Source organism: Sorex fumeus, unplaced genomic scaffold (assembly GCF_029834395.1).
Source record: "Sorex fumeus unplaced genomic scaffold, SorFum_2.1 ptg000128l, whole genome shotgun sequence".
NCBI lineage: Eukaryota > Metazoa > Chordata > Mammalia > Eulipotyphla > Soricidae > Sorex > Sorex fumeus.
Genome location: NW_026606185.1, coordinates 37,822,278 through 37,848,317, shown reverse-complemented (window position 1 = coordinate 37,848,317; position 26,040 = coordinate 37,822,278). Strand labels below are relative to the sequence as shown.

The 26,040-nt window shown below is 40.1% G+C and overlaps 1 protein-coding gene across 1 annotated transcript in view; it reads right to left on the bottom strand.

Annotated features, from left to right (window-relative positions):
- MAPRE2 (microtubule associated protein RP/EB family member 2) overlaps window positions 1-16,923 on the bottom strand; it is a 140,575-nt gene extending 123,652 nt beyond the window's left edge. Inside the window, exon 1 of the mRNA XM_056138235.1 lies at window positions 16,862-16,923. The gene's annotated coding sequence lies outside the window, so the exon portion shown is untranslated. The remainder of the gene's footprint in view (window positions 1-16,861) is intronic.
- Between the last annotated feature and the right edge of the window lie 9,117 nt (window positions 16,924-26,040).

Genomic DNA, 26,040 nt, shown 5'->3' with positions numbered 1-26,040 from the left:
AGACCTGTTCCTGTTAAAAGGTGACAGGTAGCTCCCTCTCTCCCCTACCTCCTGACACCCTCCTGCAGAGATACCTCCTGTTGCACTTGCCAGGTGTCCCTGCTTTCTGATTCTTATCAACCAATGTTTCCATCCATCCTATGAAACCTTTTTTTTCTCCCTTCTATTGTTAAAGTCTTCAGTGATTCCCTTTTGCCTTCAAAGTTAAAAATTTAAACTTTGACTGTTGGCATTTAAGATCCCATACAATCTAATTGCCCTTCCAAAGGCATCCCACACCACTTACACTAAGTGTGGGATTTAATCTGGTTACTCTTACCCTGGGGTGCTACTTCTGCCTCTTTGTATTAGCCTAAGAAGTGGATTCTCTTAGGAGCAAAGAGAAGAGCCTGCAAACATTCCTCCTTGGAATTCTTCACATCTCCTCTTAAAGAAATCTATTCTTTCATCTGTTAATTGTGTGGGACCACATTCGCTGGGGTGCTCAGCCTCCAAAAAAGAACTTCAGCTTGCTTCATTACAAAGCTGGGAAGAGGAGACATATTTATTCAAATGAGTTAGGGCATAAATGTAACAATATCTGAGCTGTCCTGATCTTAGAGTCCCTGTTGTCCAAACGAGGAGAGACATCAGAAACGTTGAGCCACCACCATTCCGTCTTCACAATTGCGTCCACTAACCAGATGACATCATTGCCAGTATCACTGTGCTTTCAGCACATTAAAATAGCTGCTCCAAAATCCATAGGCAATGACTGCTTAGAAGTAATCAAGAATCTGACCTTTGCTATTTCCCACTGCTGTGCAGGACACTGTAACTTCCAAAGAGGCCAAGCTCTGAGGTTGGCTGACAAGTCCAAATAATCATCTTCGCTGGTCACTTACATTTGACCAGAACCTGCTAAATAGCAGCCCCACATTCTGCATGCACAGCACTGACCCTTGGGAGGCTAAATCATTCCACCCCGCGGCCGCCTCCCACATTCACAATACTTGACAAGAGTTCCCAAGGCTTGGACACAGTGCCGGGGAGCACAGCCAATAAACTTCACAGCAGTTATGAAACAGCTGCAAATCCATGCTGATGTCATGCCTGGTAGAAAGAGCCCTGTAGAAAGAACATGTTAAGACCTTGAGAAGAAATCGGGCTCTGCTAGAGTGAATCCAGTGAAAATAGTTTTATTAGAAAAAAAACACTTAAGGATGAACCACCAATGTTTCCTAATGATGCAAATTGAAATGTAGAGTTAACCTGTGTGGCTTTCATATTTCCTTCTTTGCCCTCCTGCCCTACCAAAGACTCATTTAACTTCCATCCTTTAAATTCACCATTATAGCCACTCACAAAACGGGGGGCAGGGGGAACCCAGACATAAACCAAAACAAAAGGAAATTTGTCTGACCGCAGAGCCTCTTTACATTGATTTTACTTGGAAAAAGATGGAGCTCTATAGTGTTAGAGATGATGCCAGAATATTGTGTGTGGTCTAGGGCAGTGTTCTTAACTTTACTCTGATTGTAGCCCCCTTCTGACCTTGCTTCCTTCTTGGGAGCCTCATTGGTCTCCTGATCTCATGCTGAGGCTCATGCTGTGGTTCTACTCATTGGTTTCCTGGTCTCATACTATGGCTCTCCATTTATGCGATCTTTACCTGTGGCCCCTTGGAATATGTTGGAATATGTCCAAATAGCCCCTAGCTGAGAACTACTGATCTAGAGAAAGGAGCTAAATTTACCACAAACATCTTTCTTCTGATTACCCTTGAATGACAGGCAAATGTGAGAGTCAAGTTTTCTACATGATTTTACCCATGATTATTATTCTTTCCGAACATGAGAATGTAGTTTAGAGAAATTTGAATCCTGTTTACAGATCATAGTAAAACTTACTAACCTGAAGTTCCTATTTTTATTTACTAAAGAAAAGCAAGTTATATAGTTGATAGAATTAACATATGTATAAAATTCATTGTTCTCCTGTAGGTTGAAAACAAGTAGTATTTACAGCCAAAGCTTTCAGTAAGAAACTAATTATAGATGCTCCATGAGAGAGGTGCTGATGTAAGTGTGAATGAAAGGAGGAGGGACCAAGAGAGATCAGGAGTTATGAGAAGATTTGAAAAGACCTCTATATTCTTCCCAACTGCAAGTTAAACATTTCAAAACCATTAGTTCCAAAGGGAAAGATAATACCAAAGGGGATGATACCAAAGGATAATTCCAAAGGGGTTAGGATGCGTATTTTGCATGTTGTTGACCCCAGTTTAATCCCTGGCACATTCACTGCATATGATTCCCCAAGCAATACCAGGAGTGGACCTGAGCTAGGAGTTTTCTTTTTCTTTTTTCTTTTTTTTTTTTTTTAAAAAAAAGAACAACCAAGTCAAGACCAAACCAACCAACCAACAAACAAACAAATAAAAATTAGTAAATACGATCAAGTTCAGGGTATTACTAAAATCCCAGTTTATGGTAACAAGGTAGGATTGAAAAACTAACTGAAAACACAATGTTCAGGGCCCTGGAAGTACGAGTACATTTAATGTAATAAAATCTGGGCATACTCCTCTACCACAATCAAATCATGAAAATAGATTTGATAGGGCCAGCACACACTGTTAGCCTGAAGCGTCAATTCCTTGCTATCCTTATGGAAGTCTTGACCAAAATTTGTTATTTAACTTTCTTTTTTTCTCCTGGGGAAACTACAGCCAGCAGTGCTCAGGGCTTACTCCTGATTCTGGGCTCATGGATCTGTCCTGGTCACTCCTAGCAGGATATGGGGTGCCTAAGATAGAACCTGAATTGGTCATGTGCAAGGCAAATTCCCTACCTGCTGTACTATTGCTCCTGCCCGTACTTAACTTATTATATATTGTGGTCTCTGGTGGCTTTTTAGTGTAATTCCTTTTCCATTTACAATGAAAACATGTGAGTTATCATATTTTTATCATGACAAATATTTGACTATATTATAAATATTACCAAATTAAATTGCTATGTTTTCACCTCTGATACAGTTTAGAGAAATGATACTGGAAAAGATAGAGTAAGAACAAGGTCACATTTTAACAATATCTTTATCAATATATTCAGTTTAGATGATATCAACAGTATATATAAACAGTAACAAGTGTCACAATGGAGATATCAACAGTGAGTCTGAAAAATATTATGTGTTCTTGCTTTATCCTCCCTGTTCAAGTATCTATCCAACTACCAAATTCTATCAGTTCTCAATTTGTTTCCACTAAAGTCATATTATTTGAAATGTAGATTAGAGCAAAAACTTTCATGAATCTTTGTTTTCCTCTCTTTCCAATCTATTCTATATGTATAATAATTGGTTATAAGCCTCTAATTTATACAATATATATTTATGAGAAATATGAAGAATACATATTAAAAGCAAACATCTCTTACTAATATTACTGACCATAACTTACATTCAATAATGTATGTTTTGAGGTTATTTACGCTTTTAGTTCTGAGGTTGCAACTATATCTTTTTTGGGAGGAGCTCCCCAGCAGTGTCCAGAGGGTCTGAGGGATGGGGGCCCTCCCAGTAATGCTTGATGTGGCTGTGTAGGCCTAGTGGTTTGGTGCAAGATACAGCAACATAAAAAAAAAGAGATCCAGCAATATGCTGGGGCATCCCCCGGACCACACTTGACCATGTGGTACCAGGGATCAAAGCGGTGGGCTGAGTAAGGCAAGTACTCTAGTTTTTGAATGATCTCCTTAGCCTTGCAATAATATCTTTAAAGACTCAGATATATTTTATTATTGATTAATTAACAGTATATAAAATATGGCTAAAACACCTAGTTTTTGTTAGGGTGCGCAGATGAGCTCATGGGAGTGCCACCGTTTAGCTGCTGTGTTTGTAGAGAACTCACACATGGTACCTGCTCAGGTCTTTGTTTTTCAGTTGCTTTGCTTGAATGTGTTTTAGTGGCAGCACTGGCTGGGGGTTCTTCCACTGACTGTGGTGTGCCATAAATCACACACATTATTGTCGAGTCCCAGACAGCAGAACCATCTGGAAAGAGGTCTGTGCATGTGGGAAGTACTCGGGATCCAACCCCCGGCCTCAGGTTTACAAGGCAGGTGCCCTAACCCCTGAGCCTTTCATCCTGACTCCTTTTGAACTAATTTTGACAAAATAAACATACCATCCTTATGATCTGAAAAATCCACAGGGATAGGAGAAATAGCTGGGATGGCCCAGGCTTACAGTCCCCCGAGCACCTGCTGAAAACAGCTCTGAGTCCTGAGCTGGGGCTAGGAAACCAAAGCTAGCACCCCCGCACACCCCCCAGGTCGAAATTATAACAAATTCTTACTTTTCTTCAAAATATTAGTTCTAGAATTTAGATCAGTTACTTTGATATTACTGGTGGCATCTTAGTATTATAATGAAACTCTCCCATTAGATCCAGCTCTTTGGATGGTATATTCTTTAATCTTTTATGTTTTCCTGAAGTACGTGTCCAAGTTATTTTTTGAGAGGCAAGAGAGGTAGAATTTTCAAACTCTTTCATGTTGCCAAATGTCTCTTTGCTCTCATACTTTATCAACAACGATGCTTACAGAACACTCGCGCCAACCTCACTTCCCTTGGAACTTGGAATGTGAAGCTCTACCACTGCTTATGTCACCCTTCTTCTGCTTCTGTGGGTAATCTCACAGACTTCAGTCTCCACCCCACAAGCTACAAGACCTCTGTACCCTCAAGTTTCACCACGATGCAGTCAGTTTTTTTTAATTCATCCTGTGCAATACTGGTGGCCTCTTTTAATCTGATTTCTTTATGCCTTTAATTTCCTCTCATCTCCCCCCCTCCCCAGTATTATTATTGTTATTGTTGTTGTTAATTTGGGGAGGAAGATCACACGGAATGATGCTGGAGGTTCTTCGGGGACCATGTGGCACTGGGGATGGAACCCAAGCGTCTGTGTGTAAAACACCCCAGCTCTTTCTCCTATTTCTCTGTCTTCTCTTTCCTTTTCTTTTTAAGAATACTTTTCTTAATGTTAATTATACTCTAATATTTTACTCATGTTTTCCAATTCTTATTTTTTGCTTCGTATTTTGGAATGTTCTTTAACTGTATTCAGTTAACCTCTTGACTTTCAATTTGATAGTTTCCTTTTTAATTTGCAGTAACATGCTTAATGGATTCTTATCTATCTATAGCAATTGGTGGGGGGGTTAAGGAGGCACTAGATTGCAATTATTTTACACGTTACCTAGTGATATTAAATTTTGTTGTTTTCTTCTCAGAATTATTTAATTCAAATTATAATAATTCTGAATTATTCAACTTGTTTATTTTTAAAAATTTTCTATTTATCTAGCAATATAATATCAGCTCATTTTCATCTTTTGGAGGTTTATCAATTTCTGGTTACCCTTTACCTACCCAAAACACATATGAATTGTTCTATTAAATTTATTCTTTCAATTGAAAATCTAGAGAAAAATGAAGCAAAGCTATGCTTAAACAACTAGCTTAAAACAAAACCCACAATTTTTCTAGAGCATTTGCATCATATTCAACATTTCCTACCATAAAAGTATAGTTTAAATAACCTAGTGTGGTATCTGGGATTCTGAACAATTTGACTTCAATTTCTCTTTTGTCCCTTAAGCCTCCATTATTCTCATTTAAAAAGCAGGCATTTCCACAATCCCTTGAGACTTTTGTACTCTCCTGACTGCTGCCTGGAATATCCTTTTTGTTCCTTCACTCCTACTTATATTTTACAAAGGCAGGTGCAGCCCAAAATCCACTTCTGAAGCCTTTCTGACCTTACTAACACAAATCCTGTATTATGTTAAAACATTGAGTTCTATGAAGGCAAATGAGGTCTTTTATCTGAAAGAGAAATACCATTGTTTTCCAGCAAGAAAGTCCAAAATAGTTTTACAAAAGTGGAATTAAATTTTAAAACCATCTCCTTCAAATTATGACAGAGCCAGAGCAATGGCACAGCGGGTAGGGCATTTGCCTTGCACACGGCTGACCCGGGTTTGATTCCTCGGCCTCTCTCAGAGAGCCCAGCAAACTACCAGAGTATCCCGCCCACACAGCAGAGCCAGGCAAGCTACCGTGGCGTATTCACTGTGCCAGAAACAGTAACAACAAGTCTCACAATGGAGATGTTACTGGTGCCTGCTCGAGCAAATCAATGAACAAGAGGAGGACAGTGCTAAAGTGCAGTGCTACTACATAATAAAAACTTTTATGAGATGCAGCTCTAAAAAAATAGTATGTCCGAGTTAGGAAATGTTTTACTATTGTCTTCTTAAGAGACAGGAGTGTTTGGATATTATTATTTCTTGGCACCTTCATATAATTATGTTTCTTCTGGTTGGAGGAAAAAATGTAATTACCCAATATTTCAAGTACTCAAATCATAGTTTTGGCAGACTGAGTGAAATACTTCTCTAAATCAAGCCCTAGAAGAAGATACAAATGGATAATTCCAGTTTATAAACCAAAGTAATGGTGCATGTGTAGCATTACCTCATGTAGGCCTGGTATATAATAAGCAGGTAACTCCCCAAGAGCAAACAAGGTTAGCAGTGAAATAATCCCATGAGAAAAACTCTAACAAACATATTTTTTTAGTCTAGTGATTGCCTTGAGAAATCACAACCAAACACAGTATCGGGATTTTGAATGTCAAGGTGAGGTACTTCAAAGAACGAGTATGAAGTATAAAAAAAAAACAACCAAAAAAATACCTCCTGCCCAAGGATTAACCCTCTAGGGAATTGTTCTGAGTCTAATCTTGTTCTTTTTATTCTTCTTGTTCCTTAATGCTGGTTGCTATCAATTTGATAATATAGGATTCATTTGAATTGCTTTCTCGAAGAATAAAACATGGCTAACTTTAGAATAGAGACAAAAACCTCAGGACATGCATTTTAGGTAGAATGGTTTCTGAGATAAGGAATGCTGAAAATCTGTCTTGCACAGTTCAATTCTCTGGGCAACCGGATAGCAAGCCAGTTTTAGGCATGTATTAAGTGACTAATATCTCCAGGTATGGAATGGAAACAATTAAAACAACGTACCACCTATTATTTGGGGGGAACATTTTCAAAACAAAAAATTACTTATGTGAAAATTGAAATCTAAAGTAGGAGCCAATCAGGAATTCCATAGTATAGTAAAAGTCATATTTTTATGGGCATATGGAGACACACAGGTATGATGCCACCAGTCAGGGGATTTTATTTAATTAGTTCTGACCCATAAGCTTAAATCATTTGAAAACTAGTTCAAAAACAGACTCTATACAAAAACAACAACAAAACAGGACTTGATGTAGCACTGGAGAAATAGCAGGGAGGGTGCTTGCCTTGCATGCGGCCAACCCTGGTTTGATCCCCAATACCACATTTGATTTTTGACATACCACCAGGATTGGCACCTGAGCACAGAACCTGCACAGTAAACCTTGAGCACTGCCCGGTGTAGTCCCCCCAAAAAACTAAAAACAAAAAAGCAAAGAATTGGACTCTGTATAACAAACGGTAGATTGAATATCAATAATACATAACTCCAGAGGCTATTCCTCTTCTCCATCCATCCCAACTTTTATAAACAAGTTATTGGGTTTTCTTGGGTATTAGAAGAAATTCAAGTGAAAATGAAGGTGAAACCACTTTATTTACATGTCTTTCAGACTTCATTCCCTTTATACAGACTGGAATGTAGGCTATAACCAAACTGTTTATGTAAGTGTAAGACAGCCCGGACTTGTTTTGACATCAAAGATTAGAGCAAGTTTCCTGGGGTGGCTTTGTAAGCTGTATTCAAAATTTTGGTTCTATCTAACCTGGCTTCAAGAACTGGCTGTCTAATACTGTAGCCATTGGCAACACATGGTTTTTTACATTGGGTTTGCTAATGAAATTTGGAATGCATATATAAGTTTTCAAATCTCCACATTTCAGATATTCAATGGGATCACGAAGCAAGTGACTATCAAATTAGATGGCACACACAGCATTTTAATCCTTGTACAACCTTTAAAACTCTGCTCTAACATCCTGATGATATCTGAAGGAATAATACCAAAAGGTTAGTTCTCATTATATTGGTTTATTCTTTTATTTTAAATGGCTCTCCAGGCCCGAAAAATAAACTCAGATAGTGAAGTAGGGTAGAAGAAACACAGTTCTTGATGAAGGGGCTTCAGGATATACAAGCATTCCAAGCACCAGTGTGAGACATCAATAGCATTCTTTCCACATACCACAGCCCACTTGTGAAGAAAATTTTGATAAGATATGTCAACCTCAAAGAAACCTGTGACATTTTTGCCAGCAAAAATTAGTATTAACCACATCCTGTTACCTTCTATGCAAAGGCAGAAATCTTTGGTAGGGGTTATGCAATAGACACAAGGTGTGTTAAGCAGCTGCCAGTTTTATCCCTGCATACATTACAGTAGTTGCCTGTAGCACTGTAAGTCTATATATTTGTGAATAGGAGACAAGACATCAAAATACTCAATAAACTATTCAGAATTTCATGTGAATCAATCCAATAAATTATTAATCTGGGGCTGGGAGACAGTAGTAGGTAGTGTGTTTGTCTTGCACACAGACACACCTGGGTTCAATTAAGCAAACGGTACTAAACCCATGAGATAGGAACTTGTCCTCAGACTTGTTTTTTGGCAGGACAACCATCTTATTGCTTCCTGCTGGTTTCAGCAAAGGGGTATATCCCAACCAAGTGCCTCCTAACTTTTCTAAGGCTTGCTCTATGACTTTCTACCAGACTTTGACACACCGTTTCTTTTAACTTCTTCTCAGAAGCAGAGCCTAAGTTTCCTCCACAAGAATCAACTCTTTAAAAAAGAAAGAATCAACTCTTTTTCTCCATATATCAGTCTTTATAGCCAAGGAACATTATAAAAAGGGGGGCCACAACCAACAGAGCTGGGTAGGGGATTAGGATCACTTCATGGGAAGCTTGGTACCGTAGCAAAGGCCAGACCGCTTACTGTTCTCACTGGTTGGTCCACTTGTGGTGCTTAAAGGTCCATGTCGTCCTGGGATTAATTTGGGGGTCTTACTCATACTAGGCATGTGTTCTACTACTTGAATTATCCCCCTGGCTTTATAACCAAATACCTGAAGAGGTATCTAAAACTACTCCCTCTCTTTCTCAATTTCCCCTTAACTTCAACTTCTACTCTGACTAAGCCATCAAACTCATTTTCACCAAATCTGACAAAATCTAGTTGCTAAATCGGTGGCACTTTTAAGTCATCATCTTAACAGAACATTTGGTGTATCGATCCTTTCTTCATTCCTGAAATACTACATTCCCTTAACTCTTCTTATAGTATACCCAACTGATCTTTCTCCTATGTTTCTAATTATTTGTCTTTTAGTATATGTACTTAAATAGGAAGATAAACATACTTAATCTTTCCTTTGTAAACATTTTAAATATATTAACATAAAAAATGTAGTTGTTCCAGGAGCCAGAGAAATAGTACAGTGGGCAGGGTGCTTTGCATGCATCCAACTTGGGTTTAGCCTCCAGCATCCTACATGGTCCCCTGAGCCCTACAGTAGTGATCCCTGAGCACAGAGTCAGGAGTAAGGTCTGAACACCACAGAGTATGGCCCAAAAACAAATGAACACACACAACATATTTAGTGGTTCCAGGTACATTTGTACTATTGTATAACCATTATCACACTTTCCAGAACTTTTGTCATCTGACAAAACTGGAACTTTGTGTCTATTGAAGAGTAACCTTCCATACTTCCCTTTACTCAGTCCCGGGAAAACACCATTCTACTTTACATTAATTTTTATCACTCTAGTATCTCATATAAATTAAATAATAGATTATTTATTTTTTTAAATAAATTTTCAATATAATGTTCTTAAGCTTTATTCATTGTAGCATGTTTCAGGATTTACTTCCTTTTCAAAGTTGAATGATATTCCATTGCATGTACAAGCCAATTTGTTAATGGGTACTTAAGTTGCTTTCACCTCTGGCTCTGCAAGTAATGCTATTATGAACATTGGTTTTATCTTTCTTAACGTTCCTCTTAAATTTTGATGACCATTAAGGTTCTACTTTGGACTCCTTGTTCTTCGTCTAGATTCACTTTAGACAATTTCCCCTATACCCACTGTTTATTGCTTATAAACTAGTGACTTCTAAAAATAAACTTCCAGTTTATCCTTTTTTTCTCATTTGGGACACAGATTCCAAATCTTCATCGTATACAAAGTCACAGACACTCTAAACTAAGTATGTTCATTCCTAAGCTTCCAATTAGTGCACATATACTGCGAAGTTCTGTCTTTATGTTCCTTCTCTTAGTTTATCTCACCACTACCATAACTATAACCACTTCCACCCCCTTACTATTTATACTAGAAATTTATGCCTGGGTATCATCATCTGCCAATCAACAGCACTGCTATGGCAGAGCTGCTGTGGAGTCCACTGAACTCCATGGTTTCCTGTTGACTTTTCTTCACTTTGGCATCTGTTAAGGGGGGGGTTTAAAGCTCAATATGTATTTCTGTGAAAAACACCTTATCATTAGTCCCCTTTAGATAAGAGTATCACCCTCTAGCCCTGATCTTTGATTTTTCTCTCAGCAAAGGAACAGCTTCGATCACATAAAAAATTAATGTATGTGTTTAGTGATTTGATCTCTGACTCCCTTACCCAGCATTTCCTACTTTACCTTCCAAGTTGTATATTCCAGCTGTCATCACCTTTGCTAGATACTCATCATCTTTCACTTGGTCTCTTGACTTCTAATATTATTCTCTCCTAATTGTTTTCCAGAGACTCTGGGAGACCATTCTAAGAAAACAGACACATTTCTGTCTCTACTTAACATGTTTCAACCATCACTTTCAGGACACAAGCAAAACTCCTCATTCCCTTCCTAATCTGTTTGTCTGTCTGCCCTTTCTTTCCCTACTCCTCTCAAGCTCATCGCTGAGTTTCTTTCAATTCCACACACATGCCATCTGCTTCTCTTACTTTCTCTCCAGGTCATTGAGGTTGCTACTCTTTCTGCCCAAAGTATTTTCTCTTATCTACCACTTCTCCCTCTTCCTAACACCTGCTTCTTTTTCCTTTAGGTCTCAGATGAGTTGTTATGGTCTGTTGGAAGCCTTGTCTGACCTCCCTCCAATGGTACAAGATTTGGTGACACAGCTAGAGGCTGCACTTCTCTCTGCAAAGTTCTTAAGCAGAATGCTGGCTTAAGTGACACCCCCTAAGAGGGCCATTCACAGCTCCATCAAGGCTGACAGCCCTACTTCCTTATCCAAAATATATCCTCTGCCCTTGCACTATGATGCTTTTCACAGACAATACCTAGCACATAATTCTTTGTGCCATTTCAAATATCCAGAAAAGTAGAACAAAATAATATTAGCATGTTGTACATTCCTATCCACCAGCTCTAGTCAGTAATTTTAATGTTTAGTTATATTACCTTCATCTAATCATTCATCTATCTTATTTGACACACATTTTACAGTCAGAGAAAAAAATCAATCCTGAAGTCTTATGAAAATATCATAGCTCATCATAAAATAAGCTACTGAAGAGAAAAGAACAATGAATCAAATCTCTCAGTCTCTGCTTAAGCAAAGTTGAATGAAATTCAGAAATAAGAACATAAAGGTCTGCTCCAGACACCTCTGTAAATAAACGACCATTTCATCATTTAATTCTCAAGAATCTTTTAAGGTAACTTCATTAATAAATAAAAAGAATGTTGTCAAGAGACTGAAGCTTCTAGGAGAGAGTGGGAAGAAAAATATTTGCTGAGTACTCCTCATGCTTCTGTCACTTATGCTACGTGAGAATGGGTCAGAGGTTCAGCACAGGAGGTAAGGCACTTGCAGACTCAGTTTTATCCTCAGCATTGCCTAAGGTCCCCTGAACATTGTCAGGAATGAAGTCCTGAGCACAGAGCCAGGAATAAGTCCTGTGCACAGCCAGATGTGGTCCCAAACGTCCATTCCCCACCTTCAAATGCTAAAACAAACTCTGTGAGATCAAGTTATTTGCTCAGATTCTAAAAAGATGATTTGTTTCTAGTTTCCTTGTCTTTGTCCTTTGTATTCATTCATTACCACTTCAAGCTTTTCCTATTTAAAAAATGAAAAAAAAATTCTGCTATGGTCTGAGAGTGGTAAAACAGACACAATTGCTTCTATAAGCATAAGGAATCCTCATGTGAATTCCCTTTCTAGTGTTATTAATCCTGAGATATTGATGAGGACGGGACCAATGACAGCAGTGAGCATCGAACAAGTGAGTGAACTAAGGCAGGATGCTGGGTTCGGCTCTCTCAGACAAGGTCTGACTCCAGGAGAGTCTCAAAACTCTCTTCTCCCCATAATGTTTGTCCATTAAAGGAGTAAATTGGTTAAGATTATTACCAAGCTTCCTTCCAGATGTATAAAAAACAAAATACCAAGGAAACCCTCTAATTCTCAGTGATTTGCTTCAGTTGTCAGCAGAGGCAGGCCGGGACATAAGCCTTGATCCCAGCCCAAGGCTCTGTGCCTGCTCAGGAAATCCACTCACCTCGGGGACTCCCTGTAAGTATAGGCTGTCGACAGATTTGAGTGGAGACTTGGTCAGTGCAACTGGAATCATTTTCGAACTTGCAGAAGCAGGTCTCCCAGAGATTCTGACGTAAGAACTGCTGATGAGGATGGTTTGAAAGAGGAGCCACGAAAGCACCTCTTCAAAGGAAACACTATTTCCTGTTTTATTCCTACTATCCTCTGCCAGGTAATCTATTTTACTAACTACATTTGGATTTTTTTTTTTTGTTTCGGTAAGCCCATTGGTGCTCAGGGCTTACCCCTGGTTCAGTGCTCAGAGATCACTCCTGGCAGGGAACCAGGGACCATATATGTTGCTGGGGAATTGAACCAGGTTAGCTGTGTGCAAAGCAAGGGACCTACCCAGTATACTATCTCTCTGGCCCCATTCCTCCAAACTTAGATTTTTTTTTTTTAAAAAGACTTCTCCACCTAGTTAGTGTGTTCTTAGAACTGTTGTGTTCACAGTCATATTCTGGTTTTATTTTTCATATTGAAACAATTTTGTAGTGTAGATTATGCGGCCATCCCGGGTTTGATTCCTCTGTCCCTCTTGGAGAGCCCAGCATGCTACTGAGAATATCCCGCCTGCACGGCAGAACCTGGCAAGTTCACCATGGCGTATTCGATATGCCAAACACAGTAACAACAACAAGCTTCACAATGGAGACATTACTGGTGCCCGCTCGAGCAAACTGTTGAACAATGGGAAGACAGTGCTACAGTGCAGATTATGCAAATTTCGGATACACACCACTAAAAATAAAACTGAGCCTATACTGCATTCAGTTCACCACTGTAAATCCGATCCTATCCCTCACCATACAGTTGTTCCTTTTATCCTACCCCCAACCTTTTCCTTCCCTCTGGCAACCACTGATTGATCTTATAGGCCCAAGTTTTGTTTTTATTTAATCTAGTTGCTGTCTATACAGCACGTATTATTGAAGTAATCGCTTTTATCTTTCTCTGACTTAATTATTTAAACATGATACTTTTTAGGTCTATCCATGTTATTGCAAATGGCAGGATTTCATCTTTTTATGACTGAACAATATTCCATTGTGAATATGCACTGTAGCACTGTCCTCCTGTTTTTCATCGATTTGCTCCAGTGGGCACCAGTAACGTCTCCATTGTGAGACTCCAGCCCTTAGTGCAGTAGGCAGTGCGTTAGTCTCATTGTGAAAAAAAATATATATATATCTTTATCCATTCAACAGCTGATGGACACTTAGATTGTCTCCAAATCTTGGCTATTGTAAATGATACTGTAATGAACATGGGAGCCCAGGTATTTCTTTGAATTAGTATTTTGGGTAGTGTTCTTGATAAATACCCAGAGCATATATTCCTAGCTTTTAGGATAGAAGTTGATACATAGAAATAAATGAGTGCTTATAGAATGAATGGTAAATCCAATCTATGAGCGCCAAACCAAGTTACCTTCTGAGCTCAACTCAGATGCTATCTTTAAGTTCCCATTTTTTCCAAAATCCCATTCTATTTTACTATTTCTCCTACAGGGAAAGTATTGACCAAAGTATTGATTATGTCTCTATATATTATAGGCATTTATGAATATGTAACTTCACCAGTTCCTAGCACATATTCAATAAATGACGTGGAATGAACATTCCATTAATACACAACATTTTAAAGCATTTAGCATAGTTTTTTTACATTGACTAAGCATTCAATAAACATTATTGAATGAATGTTCCTTCTGATACAGTGAAGTTAACACCCTGGATTGAAGATACCTGTAAATATTCTTAACCTTCAGGAAAAAATAATGGTAAGATAGATCCAAAGTAAAAAAAAATAGTCATTTCCTTAAGTAATAATCCCACTTCTGGAATTTTCTCCTAAAGAATGAATTGTTTGATCTCCAGCGCCACATGGTCCCCAGAGCATCCCCATGAGGTTTTGAGCACTGCTGTGTTGGTGCTGATGGTCGCCAGCAGTGCAGAACCTGAGTGGCACCATATCCCTAGGCTCCTGCATGATACAAAGTACCTGGTTGGTGAGAAATGCCTGGAGCAGCCTCCAGATCCCTAAGCACCATGTGGGATCAACTAAACAGAATATAACAATCAAAAAAATTAGTCAGATTAAACTGGACCAAATAACCTAGCACCTACGATACTATTCTAATGACAGTAAGGGCCCATGAAAGATGCTTATATTTAGCGTTGGTTTCAAACCCCAGGTTATCCAATATAGAAAACCATAAACTTATGGGGGAAGCAAATATGAATAAAAGTTATTTGGAGGTGGTGTGATGGGTGATTCTTTTGTCCAATTTTTCTTTAAGTTTATTATTATTATCATTATTTTGGCTTTTGGGCCATACAGGATGGTGCTGAGGCTAACTCTTGACTCTGTGCTCAGGGATCACTGCTAGTGAGCTTAGAGGACCATATGGGGTTCTGGGATTGAACCCGGTTCAGTTGTGTGCAAGAACAAACACCTTACCTGCTGAACAATTCTCCAGTCTCCAGGTTTATTATTTTTAATTAAAAAATTAGTATAGTGAATATTAAACTTTCCTTACTGTCACTTTTTTTCATGGACAAAAGCATAAACATTTAATTTACTAAGAGCTAGTGCTTCAAAATTTAACTGTGGGGTTCAGGTGATACTCGAATAGGGAAGTTATCCTGTAGCATGAGGTATAAAATACAGACCATTTACTTTGAAGTATCATGTATATAGGATAAAGTATCATCCAAATGAAAATACTTTTTTAGGACGAAAAGGAATACTAGTTGTACTCCAAGACAATGGAAGTAGAGCAGGATTGCCCTAGACGTCAAACCAAGGTGCCCCCGACTGGACAGAAGCAAAAATGATAAAGAGCACCCATCCCAGTTCACAGACAGCTTTAGTATGGACAGAGAAAGTCCAGGGACCGCTCTCCTTGGTTCTCCCTAGTGAGTATTGCCTCAAGATGCCTATTTCCCTCTGTTTCAAGCCCAGGAGTCTGTTCTTATCCTTGAAAGGCCAGTTTGGATACCACTCAGGTACAATATTCTACTCACTTAAATATAACTGTAATTATTTCAAATCAATACAAAAAAGAATCTTAAATCTGTAAAGTTCACTTATCTTTTTCATTAAAGCAACTCCTTAAACTTCTGTCTTTTAGGTGAAGAATTTTAGATTTCTCTTCTTCAATAATTTCTTTTAAAATGAGCAATAGCCTGTACACTGGTGAAGGGACCAGTGTTGGAATATTATTGACTGAAACCCAATCATGAACAACTTTGTCACTGTGTATCTCACTGATTCAATTAAAAAAAAAGTTCAGGTCTCTGCCATCTAAAAATAAATTAATTAAATTAAGTGATCAATAGCCAAAACACTTATGGAAACCCACAAACAAAATTTGGCATACAATGTGTTGATTTGAGCTTTTAATATTTACCAACATGGTTTGAGAACTATTGAAGATAAAAATTTCTGATGTTATTATTCCAGAACAAACAGAACAAAGACATGTACATACAAATTCACAAACCTTCTCCACAACCTTTCTAAAATTTGATGCTGTGAGGAAAATAAGTAAATGTTTAAGGTAAATAAAGAACTTAGACTATTCCCAGTGAACAAGAATACCCTATTGCTTTAAAACCACTGTAGATGGCTGTCCAAATATTGCCATCTGGTGGAAATTCAGTTAATTGTTCCTTTGTTCTAGGGAGTGTCTGGAGATGAAGTCTGAAGGCAAGACCTGACAGAGATATCGAATATCCATAGGAGATAACTGAAGATCAAATGATTCTGTCTCAAATATACATCCCAAACTGAAAACTTAACTGATTCGTTAGCTCCTTCCAAACATATCCATAATTCTCTATTATAAAATCAACAGAGATGTTGGTTTGATATAAAATCACCTATTTACAAACAACTGAAAATGTCATGACATCATTAGATTAGCTTGATATTCTTATCACTAATAAGATCTCCAAAATTAAAATTTAATCAGCTTGATCCACTTTTTGAGAAATTGATGAATGCAGTGAATTAGTTCTCTAATTGACAGGTGGGATATGGAATGAAATTGAATAGCTAATGCTTTAAAGGGGTATTTTTACTAAAATATTCACATCAATTGAATAATTGAACTGTGAAAGTTTATTACAAATGCATGATAATATAAATAAATTTTAATTTAATTTGTTAACAGAGATATAAATTTATCCTTAAGTCTTACCTTGAGCATCCAGGCTTTATTCCTGGCTGTTGAGATGAGCGAATCCTCTGAGAAATGGGATACTAGGAGAATAGAAATGTGAAAAAACAAAAATGAGTAAACATTTAATATGATGCAACATGGGATCAAAGATTTATAATTTAGTTCATTGGGTGTGGATCAGCAATGGAAGAAGAAATGTAAGAAAACACAAACACACAATACCCAAATTTAGTTAATTCACTATATGAAATTAAGTACGTTAAAAAAAATCACAATATATAAGGCTTCTCAATCTATATATTATTAGAACAATTTTCAGTTGTTTTTCTAAATCATCAAAAGTAAGTATAGTTTCAGGCTTACACAAATATTTTTTATTTTGTCTCTTTACCCTTAAAAGCTGATCATATGAGACTCATATGTTAAAAAATACTTCTGAAAGCAGTGTCTCTAAAGGGATAACAGATGCTAACACTGATTAAAGTATTGATTTCCCCAAATCAAGGAAAATTTGTAGATTTTTGTATCAACACAGGCTTATTTTCCAGTCAAAAGATTTTTAATTTTAACATAATTTTTTCTGTAAATAATGCCAAGATCAAATTTCAAAGCACATACATAAGATATAACAAATTTACTTTCTTTGTATAAATATTAATCGTCAAAATAAGGTATGGTGAAATGAGAAATGAAATTATGAAATGAGTAAAGGACAGATCTAATTATAGAAACTGAAAGATATGTTATCTGCAGATCTGAAGGTCCAAATGTTGGGGTGCTGGTGAATGGTAATTGCAACACAACCAATGTTGCCAAAAAGGTACTGAGGGAATTTGCACATGATTCATAACTATCTTCTCACCACCCCAAGAGGCAAGTTAGGAATGTCCCAATCCAACTTGTATCTCTGTCTGCATCCTGTTCATTGCTTTCCTGTGTTTGCTGCATATGATAATTTCACAAACATCTCTGGAATTTACTTAGTTCAAAACCAACTGTATAATAGTAAAATGTCAGAGGCTGAAGTAATAGTACAGTGGGTCCTGGGTTTGATCCCTGGCATCCCATCGGGTCCCCCAACGACTATTAGTTCCTGAGTGCGGAGGCAGGAGTAACCCCCTGAGTATCACAAGGTATGGCCCCAAAACCAAAAAAGCAAATAAATGAATAACCTATCAGTAGTAACTCAACCATGTAATTAATACTGACATAGTTCTAGAGATGTTGCTGGGACAAAGATTTTTATTATAGAAAGGAGGAAGAAAGACCTTTGCATTACTTTACCTATAAGGGAAAGAGAAGATGCTATGGGAGAAAAAAGCAAAGAACAAAATTTTAGGTGTTAAGAGAATCAAAGGAAAGATGAGAGGGATTTTTGATTTTTGTTAGTAAGGGAACTCAAAATAGTTTATACAGTTTGGTTTGCTTAAAAAAATAAGATAATTTGGGTAAGAGAGCTATTACAGGAGCCACGGAGCTACAGCTGACCCAAATTCAATCCCAAGCACTGCATATGATCCCTAAATCTCTATGAGGAATGATCCCTGAGCAGAGACACAAGAGTAAACTCTGGTTGTAGAGTACAGCAGTACAGCAGGTAGGGCACTTGCCTTGCACGAGGCCCACCCGGGTTATATCCCCGGCATTCAGTGGTTCCCTGGCACTGCCTAGAGTTATTCCTGAGTGCAGAGCCAGGAGTAACCACCAAGCATCACCAAGTGTGGCCCCAAAACCAAAAAAAAAAAGTAAGTCCTGAGCACCACCAGGTGTGACTCCCCCAAAGCAGACAACAATAAAAAAAGAGAATTTAAGGTGACTGCTTTCAAGAAGTCAACTTAGGTAAACTGATCACAATTCTAATTGTTTTTCCTTCAGTTAAAATAGGTAGAATTTCTTCACATATTTAAATGTTTAAGTCAGAAATGTTTGAATTATTGCACATCTCTATATTTTAAATATAATTGGTAAAACTAAAATTAGACTTTAAAATATGTTCTCATTTATGTGTTTAATCTTATAGATTTTCATTCTTCCTGCTGGAGCAGAATTTTTAACTGAATACCAAATTGTCATTTTCTCTATTTGTTTTACTAATATTCAGTAGCTACATTACCAGGCAAAGTATTAGCCACCGTGCTAGGAAGAACAAGAGCTTAAGGTTTCTAGTTTATCTATAAACCAGATAATTAGCCCATAGAAAATTCAGGCTAGCTTGTATACAATTGGCCTTTTTCTATTCTCTGACAACAGTCCATTGCTATTCTGTCAACAGCTGCAATGAATCAGTTCGAAGAAGAATGAGATCATTTATTGACTATCCCATTCAGTCACTTTACATCTTTCCAGTTGATTCCTCAAAGTCATATTACTACAAATGAAAATATGGGTTCCCCGCCACCTAACTGCTTGGTAATCTGAGTTTATAATGTCACCGTTCAAAACTGTCTATTCCCTTGTTTTCTTGCTCTCTATTTCCACAGACGTGTGAAATCACCCGGTATTTGTTCCTTTCACTGTCATCTAGTTTGCTTAACAGGATGCCCTCCATCTCTTAAGCACAAACCACGTGCATCTGGGTCCGCTCACCTGCCCCGCTCTTGACCCACCTTTGGGTCATTGAACCAATTGTGTGCTTTGACTAAGGTCTACATGCAGAGAGGCCTGGAGCATCATATTGCCTCCTCATAGAGTGAGTTATTCTTACCGGCGAATTAAGTTTTTAATGGCAGGAATGGAACCCAGGGCTTTGCAGCGTTTGGCAATTGGAATTAGGAACCTTTGGAATCTGCGTTTCCACCACAAGGCTCCCATGCAGGTTCCTGCAAGCACACCGTTTGTAAGATCTGGGAGAGCAGGCAGCTGAGTTTTCACTAAATTAGGGAAATCAACCCTACCCCGTTTCAAGTCTACTCAATCGCACCTCCATTATGCACGAGAAAGCCACTCTGGATTTGTAGATGGGATATACAGCAAACATCTACTGATAGGGAATCAAAGTATTTAATTTAATTTATTTATTTGTAGCTTTTTGGGTCACACCTGGCAATGCTTAGGGGTTAGTCCTGGCTCTGCACTCAGGAATTCCTCCTGGCTGTGGTCAGGGGACCATATGGGATGCTGGGAATCGAGCCCCGGTGGGCTGCGTGCAAGGCAAACGCCCTACCCGCTGTGCTATCACTCCAGCCCCTCATAAAATATTTTAGAACCAAATTTTAAGATTTCCTTCCTTCAAATCCAGTATATAAAACCACAGTGCCTGAAATTTGAAAATAAAAGGCAAAAAAAACAGATGTTTAACTGTTTCTTAGACAGAGGCACCAGGACCCCCATAAAAATAAATTTCTCAAAGTGATTAACTTTAAATTCCACAGGTGTATGTCTTTTATGAATTGGGTAAGTGCAACTTGAACTGAAAGGTGTCAATCTTTGTGAATATTTGTAAGAGCAAAGTACCTGTTTTAAGGGTTGTTTTCCAGTGGCCATGAACACTTCAGAAAAGCACCTGAGAATTTAGGACCATGTAATCCCGTCATGGACCGTCAACTCAGTGCAGTCAAGTTTGTCTACAACTTCCCAGAAACCATGTCAGCACCCCTTGACTCGGAGCTAGCCGCTCTTTCAATCGTTCTACTCTACACCCAGGTGGAAGCTATTTGCATCAGGAGGCCTTGGTATGCGTGTGGAATAATTTTATTGCATCAGCTGCGCTGCTCCAGGCCTGTCCGCACGTGGACCCTAGTCAAAGCATACCGTTGGTCAAAGATGACCCAAAGACGGGGGAAGAGTGGGGCGGGTGGGTGGAGCCAGGGCGGGAAGGGCCTCAAGGTGCGCCTGGTTTGTGCTGCATTGCTTGAGTAGGAATATATAAGGAGCTGGCTGTGCGCCCACTTGGCTGTTTGCAGTGGCGAGAGTGCTTTGCTGTTTGCTGCCGGGGTGGGGGTTGAGTAGCCCGGAAGATGAATTTTGGGGGTGAGGGGGCGACGGCGACTTTCTGGCTGGGTGTAGGGTAGAAAGATAAAGAGCAGGTACCCCCATATCAAGGGGTACTCTTCCTACTTTCTCTCCCTTTCCCTCTCCCTGCAAAAGGGCACTGCCCTCTTCCTTTGGACTCTCTCCTTTTGCTCTCTGAAATAAGTTCAAGAGGAACCAGGGGAATTTGGGGTAGCCTTCCTGAAAAGCACCAAGCAGGGCCCAGATGTGTCTCCTGGGTAACAGCGAGATCCAGAAGCCTTGAGCACACCAGGAGGTGGGTGCAGCAGGGCTGGCTGGTGGAGGCATGGGGGCCGCTGATGTAGGGGGTCCGGGCAGAGCAGAGAAGCTGGCCCGGGTTTCCACTATCTCTCCAGGGTGTAGCAAAGAGGGTTGTCTGGTGCAACCTCAGCAAAAAGAAGATATGGTGGGGGGGGGGGGGGGGCGGCTCCTGAAGAGATCCAGGCCAGTCTTCTGCCCACCTTTGGAGGCGAAAGAGGAAGCCTCAGTTTCCCCTTGGGAGATGCTGTGAGCCAATCTACTTTAGCTGCCCCCCCATTTCGCATCCTAAACATTCCTGCAAATTCCTGGACTGAGACTGAAGCCTATGACCTTAAGCCTTAAATTCTGTCCAGACCTTGGGCTCACGGGAGACTGATAATCCTTGGGCAAAAGGAGAAATCACGATCAGAATCATCCTGTTGTTCGTCGATTTCCTCAAGCAGGCACCAGTAACGTCTCCTTCTTCCTAGCCCTGAGATTTTAAAAGAGCCATTTCAATGCCCTTTCAGGATTAGGAGAATGAGACCCATCCTTGTTACTGGTATTTGGCATATTGAGTATGACACGGGAAGTTTGCCAGACTCTGCTGTGCGGGCAGGATATTTTTGGTAGCCTGCCAGGTTCTCCAAAAGAAAAATAAGATAATAAGATGTCGCACGGCTGCAAATGCAGCCGCGTGCTTCCGGGAGTTGAGTTTTATAGTCTCTGCGTCTTGGCTATTGATGGGACCAACCTGGTGCTGGCAGCAGCTGGTGGGTGTGACGCCTACCTACTGGAAGATCGTGGTCTGGGTGGAGAAGACCCAGTCCCAATCCAAGTAGGCTTGGAGACTTCAGCCCCGGGACCTGCATGCCTGGGTTCCTCTGCCAGTTCCTTCATGCATGAGGCCTGACCGGACGTGTGGAGAGTGGGCCCAGCATGGCCGTGGCTGGCTCCGGAGGTCCTCAGCTGCTGGGGCTCTGCTCAAGGCGGGGGGGGGGGGGGGAGAAACTCAGCCCTCCCCCCTCCAAGGGGTCCCAGTGAGGACAGTCAGGCACGGGGGCAGGAGGCTCGGCACTGTTCTCCTCCAGGAGCTGGGTTTTATATATAAGGAGAAATATATAACCTAAAAGGTCTTAAGTAAGTTTCCATAAGCCTAAGTGGGAATGCAAGATGTTAATCATAGCAACACAAATGGGCCCTAGATTAACAAGACACCTGTGGGAAATGGAATCCTCTGAGACTTTTGATAACAAAGACCCAGTTTTCCAATTTTTTAAAAAGGAAAACCCGCAAAGGAAACTGGAGCAATAGCGCAAAGGATAGGGCACTTGCCTCATGAGCAGCTGACCAGGATTCTGTCCCTGGAGCACTGCCGGAGTGATTCCTGAGGATTGAGTCAGGAGTAACCCCTGAATATCGCTGGGTGTGGGCCAAAATGAAAAATTGAGCACATTTTTTGATGCCAGTAGTAAACCCCTGAGCATTGCTGAGTGTGGTTTCAAAAACCAAAAGAAAAACTAAAGACAAGTTTAGTCCTGCACTGAGTTCCTCCCCAGTTGGGAGTCTTTCTCTTCTACTTAAACACTATTTCTAACTGAACATCTTTGTCAGTCAATAGTTTAATTTGTGGAAATATTTAAGAAACTGGTAATCGTAGACAGACCCATTGCTATGGCTTTCGTATCATTTGGGGGGCTTGCCTGGGGAATATTCACATCAAAAGAGCAATAATCCTTGCCAGACTTAGAGACTCTTAACCTGCCTTTGTTTTCAAACACCTAGTCCTATAGCCCTATCTTGGGTGAGAAGCACTGCAAGGCCATTCTCTTAATATTCTATACTTCACAATTAACAGTTTCTCATGCGTGTAATTACAACACCGCACACATCACCTGTGGACCCATCTCCCTTCCCCAAGGCCCCCAATACCTCTCCTCCTCAAGCCCTTCCTCTCCAACTCTGCATTGTGGATCAATTCTCCAATTATGTCATCTTTGGGCCTTTGTTCCTTAAGAACACCTGGCTGCTAAGATGGGTGGAAGGTTTGCCTGGCTTCTGATTGCCACTTTCCTCTGGAGAGTGGAATGTTGAAGCTAAGGGAGTTGGATTCTTTTCTGGAAACCCCCAAAGGGCTGCCTCTGCTTCCTGCTGTCTAAGTGGTCCAGCTAAAGCACATTCTGTTTTGACAAATGTCCCTTTTCTCTCCTCCCCTAGAAAGGTCAAATTGTCTTTCTTAGAACAGATCCAGAATTCTTCTCACATGAGGGGCATAGAGGCAGAACATCTGTTCTAACTTGGGAGCTCTCCTCCAAAAACTGCTTCCATAAAACAATGGGCACATAAGGGAGAGTGAAAAGAGGGTTGTAAAAATATTTCTAACTGTGCCCCTAAAATCACTCTTTTCAATGCTGCTTCTATAGTCAGACTTATCAACCAAAGTTACAAGGTTCTCCTAAGGAGACAGGAATCACTGTCTCTCCAACTCCTCCTGGCTTTTTCAAGAGCATACTATCGAACCCAGGGTTTCCTTCCAGGAGTTGGCTAAATCCTTGGATCATCAGAATAACCTCTAGCCTGAATTCCAAGCTCTAGACCTCACCCCTGCCACACACACTGCTCCGAGACACTGAATCACTCCATTTCTGCATCATTTTAAGTGTGGGAGGTCTATGGCTTTCTAGGAAGAAAGCAGCATGTTAGCATTAACAAAAGGTCAGGCTACTGTTAATCCTTAAACGAATGCTACTTAATATCAGCCTTCAGTGATCCCTGCCTCCACTAAGCAACACCTCAACAGTGGTCTCTAGTTGGGCTCAAGGCTCTCCCAGAAGCAGCACAGAGCAGGGAGGCAGAGGCTGCCCATTCAACTCCCCCAAGGGACTGAAAGGCATGACTGCCGGGAAGCACAGAGCTGAGCACACACCAGGGAAACCAAAAACCAAATGAGATTATCTGCAAGTCAAGGAGGTCAAATTACTCTGAATCGTGGATACTGAGTTTAGTACAAGGCATTCCTCACTTTAATGCAAATGACCAAAGGACCCATCTTGTATATTTAAGGGCTTTTGAAAAATTATAGCTGGCCTATAAAAAGGATTCTGGAGGTATATATTATGAGTGGTAATAATTTTATAAACTTCTTATGGTCGGATAATTTGGGCTTCTATAGAAATAAGATAATCCTCAGAAACTGTCTAAAGTGATGGCTATAATAAAATATACATTCAGTTCTTTTCAGACAAACCAAATCTCACCCCCCTTAGAATCCTTTTACATCCATCTGCTACTTCTCATGTGAACCAGAAAAAATAATTTAAGATTTGCCCTTTCTATTTTAGAATTAGCATATTCATCATGCTAAATGTACATTCTTTTAAACATCCTCCAAAACTACATGTAAGAAATACCCCAGGCACTATACTTCTGCAAAATGCTTTTGATTATTTCCACTTGTTTTATCCATTTCAAAGAACTATTCTTAAAAATCTAGTAGTTGGCATAGAAGAGTGTCAAGGACTCCTCCTTCATATGATTGGTGAGAAATTGTTGCAAAGTGGAAAATAATTGGAAGGGGGCATCAAATTCATGTTCAGAGCCCAGGGCTCAGATTTAGAGCTCATGTCATGGTGGAAGTATAAACTTTGCGGTTCATGCATGTACTATAGGAAAACATTGTTGTCTTTTCCCTTGCCACAGGGAGCTTAGGTTTATTGGGTTACACCCATCATAGTGCTCCTAAGGCTCTACCATTCCTATTTATCTTTAACCTCTTCTGTGTTCCGCTTCCCTATCGGTTAATGACCTATATCCTCAAAGACCCTGTGACTTATAAGGTCAGATCCTTCTAAGGACTCTTGGATTTAGTATTTGTAAGTGAAATATTGCTTTTCTCTTTGTGTCCTTTGCATAGTTTACTTTAGAGCAATGTCCTTTTTGTATAGACACAGGAAGACAGTTAATGCTATGCTTTTGTAACATGAGAGTTCACGATCATCCTGTTCATTGCCTCAAGCAGGCACCAGTAATGTCTCCTTCCTAGCCCTGAGATTTTAAAAGAGCCATATTCAATGCTCTTTCAGGGCTAGGAGAATGAGACCTCATTCTTACTGGTGTTTGGCATATTGAGTACGACATGGAAAGTTTTTACGGATAGGATACTTTCAGAAGCCTGCTGGGTTCTCCAAAGTAAAAATGAGATAAGATGTCACGCCGCTGTGTGCTGCCGGGAGCTGGGTTTTATAGTCTCTGGGTCTTGGCCATTGATGGGACCACCTGGCGCCAGCAGCAGCTGGTGGGTGTAGTGCCTACCCACTGGAAGATGGGGGATCTGGGTGGAGAAGGCCCAGTCCCAATCTGAGCAATCTTGGAGATCTCAGCCCCGGGACCTGCATGCCTGGGTTCCTCCATGCATGAGGCCCGTCCAGATGTGTAGAAAGTGGTCTCAGCAAGGCTTTGGCTGGTTCTGGAGGTCTTCGGCTGCTGGGGGCCCTGCTCAGGGCGGGGAGAGAAACTCAACCCGCCCCCTCCAAGGGGCCCCAGTGAGGACAGCCAGGCGCGAGGGAGTTAACTGACTCTAAATATTTTCTCCTGGGTATCTGTCAATATTTAATTGACTTAGCCTAAGTTGCCCTTAGTTCCTAGCACCCCAAAATCATGGTCCCAAAGAAGGGACTGGATGGACCCAGGGCAATCTGAGCTACTCTGGAATCAAAACGGGACAGGCCAAGTGCCATAAAACCTATATTTACTTGACTTAGCCTCAGTTGACCTTAGTTCCTACCATCTACCCCAAATCAGGGTCCTGACAAAGGGACTGGATGGCCCCAGGGCAAGTTGTGAACTACCGTGGCATCAAAATGGGACAGGTCAAGTACCATAAAACCTGTAAGTTAAGAGCATGATTGTGGACGAATTCTGTCATGACCCAAAGAGAAGTGATTAGACAAGGACCCTGCTAGGGTTAG